The 5002-nt window shown below is 45.2% G+C and overlaps 1 long non-coding RNA gene across 1 annotated transcript; it reads left to right on the top strand.

Moving 5' to 3' along the window:
• The first annotated feature begins 209 nt into the window (after positions 1-209).
• On the top strand, positions 210-3673 carry LOC128104402 (uncharacterized). The gene is made up of 2 exons (XR_008215986.1): positions 210-473; positions 876-3673. It is a non-coding gene; the product is annotated as an uncharacterized LOC128104402 (long non-coding RNA).
• The last annotated feature ends 1329 nt before the right edge of the window (positions 3674-5002 follow it).

Raw genomic sequence — 5002 nt, 5'->3', positions numbered from 1 at the left:
GCAAGGCCAGTTTGTGCTTTTAGTCACTGAGCCATTTCTCCATCCTCCTGGGCAATTTTTGAGCCAGAATTTCCTCTTGCAGGGACTTACCTTAAAGGGCAAGTAATAGTGAGGACATATGTGGATGCAAAGGTGGTTCTGCAAAGATAGTCAGTTTGGTTCTGTTCTCACATAATAGAAGCAAATTCAATGTCCTTTACCAGGGAACAAGCCTTTAAATGACTAACCCATCTGAGAGAATGTGGAAAAGCCACTGAAAAAGACGATGGAAATCTGTGTTTTAACATGAATAGATTTTACATTGACATGGAAAAGCATGGATATAACCTGCGAGGGAACAAGCATGATGGTATGTAAGACTTCTGGAGATGCAGCAGTAAAAATAAATGTGAGTACGTTTCCACGGAAACTGTGTGGACACTCACATACAACAAGGAGGTGGAGGCCATGGATGTTGCTGAGAGATAATGCTTGTGAGTGACTTTTATTTTATAATTTCTATGTTTTATGAATATTTGGAACCAGAAAGCTGAAATCAGGAAAAACAATAGAGACATTTTCATTTTCTAAAAACATACCAAATTTTCCCCATATAAGTTCCAGACATAGAAATGTAGCAGGTCCTTTGAAAGCAGGCAGAGCTAAAAGGAAGCAGGAGTAATGGAGCAAAGTTCATCACCTGGCAAAAACCTCCCTCCCTTTCACCCCAACCCCAACATCCCAAGAATATGTTGCCAACCACTCCTTCAGAAACTTCCCTGGATTTAACCCCTTTCTCTTACAGAAAAGGGGTTAGTCAGGTGACTAGGTGAGGATAGGAACCTCTAGACTGAGTCTCCCTACTTGACCCACAAACTGGCTTTTCCTTCCAGCAGATTCAGATGACTATTTTGGACAACCAATGGAAGTTTTGCCTTTTGTAAGGTAAACCTTGAAGAAAACACAAACTGGAATATGATTCAGACCATGCGTGGCGTTGACACCGAAATTACAGTCCTGTGTTGCTACTTGGTGAGGGTTTGGATCTAATTACAAGGTATTCCCCAAACAACACCTCTCTGAGTGTCACGTGCATGTCTGAAAAATAACTTCTACAGATTTCCGGCCAAAAACATTCCCTGTATGAAAACCTGAACCCTAGTTTGTTTATGCACTCCTGTGCAAGATTTCTAAGAATCTTTCTGTGAATCAAAAACTTCCCTGGAGCCTCACATGGTGGCATCCTTGTAATCCCCACACTTCAGAAATAAGGGCAGGGGGTAACATGAGTCCCAGACCTGCCTGAGCTACAGAGACCTTGCCTCAAAAACAAGCACATTCACTCAAACAAGGCCGTGTGGAGTCCCCTCCTCCCCAAGGATGCTGGGCTAGCTAAGGTAGCATCCAGCTGCTACTGCGTATTCCTCCAGGCGACCTCGGGGAAGCCACCTGCCACACGCTAAGTGTGCAGGTGGGGTGACACAGTCTCTTGAGTTATTTGTTCCAGAACACAGAAAATGGCACAGTTATGACCATGTTGCCTCCTGCAGTACCTCACACCTGACCTTGAGTCACACTCCTGAAGGGTGCACCTGTGTACACTAGCATGCTCCTCCTCTCTGATCCTTCTCTTCTCCATCAAGTCAACCTTGCCCTTTCTGGCTCCAGCCACGAGAGGAGAGCCCAAATCTCTTCAGGATACTGGCCTCAGTGACTGACGCTGAAGGTTGGAAGAAAGCATTGCTGATTGGGCTACATCAAGCCACCCAGAGCTGAAGGAAGCTGAGTGTGTGCCAGCATCAAGGCCAGCTAGCCAATGGAGACCCAACATCCCTTCCCTTCCTCCCCTTCAACAACACAAACAGGCTCTATGGAAAACTGCTCAGATGATTCCCTTCTCATGGACCTGTCTCCAGCCCACCAGACAGGACCAGTCAAGTCTGCATCTTGGAAAAGACTCAAGCAGGATCATGGCTGTATGCAGTATCTCCTACACCGCAAAGCAGAAATTTGTTTGTGGAAAGTCAGACCAGCCTGCACAGTATGATCAAAAGTCTGGCTTCTGACTGTTGTAGAATGTTCTACCATTTCAGGTCAAGTTTACAGTGGAGAAGTGTTAGAGTCCTCACTTAGTGTGTGTGAATGCCTGGGCTCCATTCCTAGCATACCCTGACACACACACACACACACACACACACACACACACACACACACAGAGAGAGAGAGAGAGAGAGAGAGAGAGAGAGAGAGAGAGAGAGAGAGAGAGAGAGAGAGCTCATGGACATGGATCAAGTAGTGAACTGAGTTAGACCACAGACGCCAAGGACGATATCGGCTAAGCTCAGAGATATCCATCCTCTGATGTCTACAAACAGTAGTGAATTCCTTTGTTTCCTGGCTGCCTTTGGATCTCTTGTCTCACCCCTAAAGGACAGCTATCTGACTTGGAAAACAGGCTAAGGTTGTAGTTCAGTGCTGTGGGATGGTCTGTATGTCAAATGTGTTGCTGATTGGTCAATAAATAAAACACTGATTGGCCAGTGACCAGGCAGGAAGTAGGTGGGACAAGGAGAGAGGAGAATTCTGGGAAGTGGAAGGCTGAGTCGGAGAGACACTGCCAGCCACCACGATGAGAAACAGCATGTGAAGATGCCAGTAAGCCAAGAGCCATGTGGCAAGGTATAGATTTATAGAAATGGATTAATTTAAGCTGTAAGAACAGTTAGCAAGAAGCCTGCCACAGCCATATAGTTTGTAACCAATATAAGTCTCTGTGTTTACTTGGTCGGGTCTGAGCGGCTGTGGGACTGGCAGGTGAGAGAGATTTGTCCTGACTGTGGGCCAGGCAGGAAAACTCAAGCTACAGTTCAGTGGTAGACTCTTGCCAAATGCGTGCTAGAGGCCCGGGTTCCAAATAAATGCAAACCCCAAACAGCAGCAATCACAACACCAAGCCCAGGAGATGGTATTGTCCTTCCTGTCTGGATTTGTCAGTTCTGCAGAAGCAGACCAAATCCCTGTTTAGACACAATTTAAAGTTAGCAACACTTTCAGCTTTATTTTATTTGAATCCAAATGTTTTCTGTGACTCTTGTGAGTTCAACAAAAACACTGAACACTTTCCTAACCAACTTTAGCTCTAAATCCTGAGGTCATTTTGATGACATGCAATTGGGCCCATGTAAGTATATTCAGAGCTCTCTGGTCATGAGGGATAATCTACAAAGATACACAAAATTTGTCATCTTCAAATTTGACAATGCCACAGAAACACAACTGGTCTAAGAGAAGATCAATGTTTATTGCCTCACCACTATTTGATATTTAATTTAAATGCCACAGGTTTATTGCCTGAATACCCATGCTATCTCAAGGTTATTGGTTAGTTTGGTTTTCACCATGACTGGCAGCCCAAACACAGGGAGAAGCATCATTGCACATTGAGGTGCTAGGCCCCTGATATCAGGCCCCCCTGGCCTGAGGCCAGGAAGAAGAGGGCTCAGACCAGGTGCGTGCTATCCCTAGACAGCTGCTCTATCTGTGTCTGCTTCCTGACTGCAGTCCTGATGAAGTTGCCAGCACATTCATCCGTGAGTAAAGATCAACTGAGACCACTCAATATAAGATCGAGCCAAACAGTTAGAAAAACATTACCCTAATGTGCTAAAAAATAGATGTAAAATATGTAAAGAGAGCCGGGCGGTGGTGGCGCACGCCTTTAATCCCAGCACTCGGGAGGCAGAGCCAGGAGGATCTCTGTGAGTTCGAGGCCAGCCTGGTCTCCAAAGCGAGTTCCAGGAAAGGCGCAAAGCTACACAGAGAAACCCTGTCTCGAAAAACCAAAAAAAAAAAAAAAAAAAAAAAAAAAAAAAAAAAAAAAAAATATGTAAAGAGAAAAAAATGTAAAGTGTGGTGGTTTGAATAGGTATGGCCCCTTTAGAGTCATGTATTTGAGTGCTTGGCCCATTGGGAGTGACACTATTAGGAGGTGTGGCCTTTTTCGAGTAGGTATGGAGGAAGTATGTCCCTGTAGGGGCAGGCTTTGAGGTCTCATATGCTCCAGCCATGCCCAGTATGGTACTCAGTTTACATTCTGTTGCCTGAGGATCAAGATATAGAACTCTCAGCTCCTTCTTGTGTACCATGTCTGCCTGCACATTGCCATGTCCCACCATGATGATAATGTACTAAACCTCTAAAACTATAAGCCAGCCCCAATTAAATATTTTCCTTTATAAGAGTTGCCATGGCCATGGTGTCTCTTCATAGCAACAGAAACCTAAGACATAAAGAAAAAAACAAAACAAAAACACATTTTACCTTAATTATGTTTTACTTTGCATCTTGCCTTTCAAGGGGCAGGCAACATGGCTCAATGGCTCAAGATGCTTAATGCCAAGCCTAGCAACCCAACTTCAGTTCCCTGGACCCACACAGGGTAGAACTGTAGGGAAAAGGGGCCAGCCAAAGAAACCCTGCTGTGGGATGGTCTGTATGTCAAGTGTGTCACTGATTGGTCAATAAATAAATCACTGATTGGCCAGTGGCCAGGCAGGAAGTATAGGCGGGACAAGGAGGAGAATAAAGCTGGGAAGTGGAAGGCTGAGTCAGAGAGACACTGCCAGCCGCCACGATGACAAACAGCATGTGAAGATGCCGGTAAGCCACGAGCCATGTGGCAAGGTATAGATTTATAGAAATGGATTAATTTAAGCTGTAAGAAAAGTTAGCAAGAAGCCTGCCACGGCCATACAGTTTGTAAGCAATATAAGTCTCTGTGTTTACTTGGTCGGGTCTGAGCAGCTGTGGGGCTGGCAGGTGAGAGAGATTTGTCCTGACTGTGGGCCAGGCAGGAAAACTCTAGCTACAAAACCCACCAGAGCTAGTGAAAGAAACACACCCTGACCCTGGGACCTGATCCAATGAAAGAAACACTTTAGCCTGGAACACAGAACCAAAGAAATACACCCTGACCCTGAAACCAGAGCCAAAGAAACACACTTTGTCCCTAGAATCAGAGTCA

Source organism: Peromyscus californicus, unplaced genomic scaffold (genome assembly GCF_007827085.1).
Source record: "Peromyscus californicus insignis strain IS unplaced genomic scaffold, ASM782708v3 Scaffold_8__1_contigs__length_139910024, whole genome shotgun sequence".
Classification (NCBI taxonomy): Eukaryota; Metazoa; Chordata; class Mammalia; order Rodentia; family Cricetidae; genus Peromyscus; species Peromyscus californicus.
This window is presented reverse-complemented; position numbering and strand designations above follow the sequence as displayed.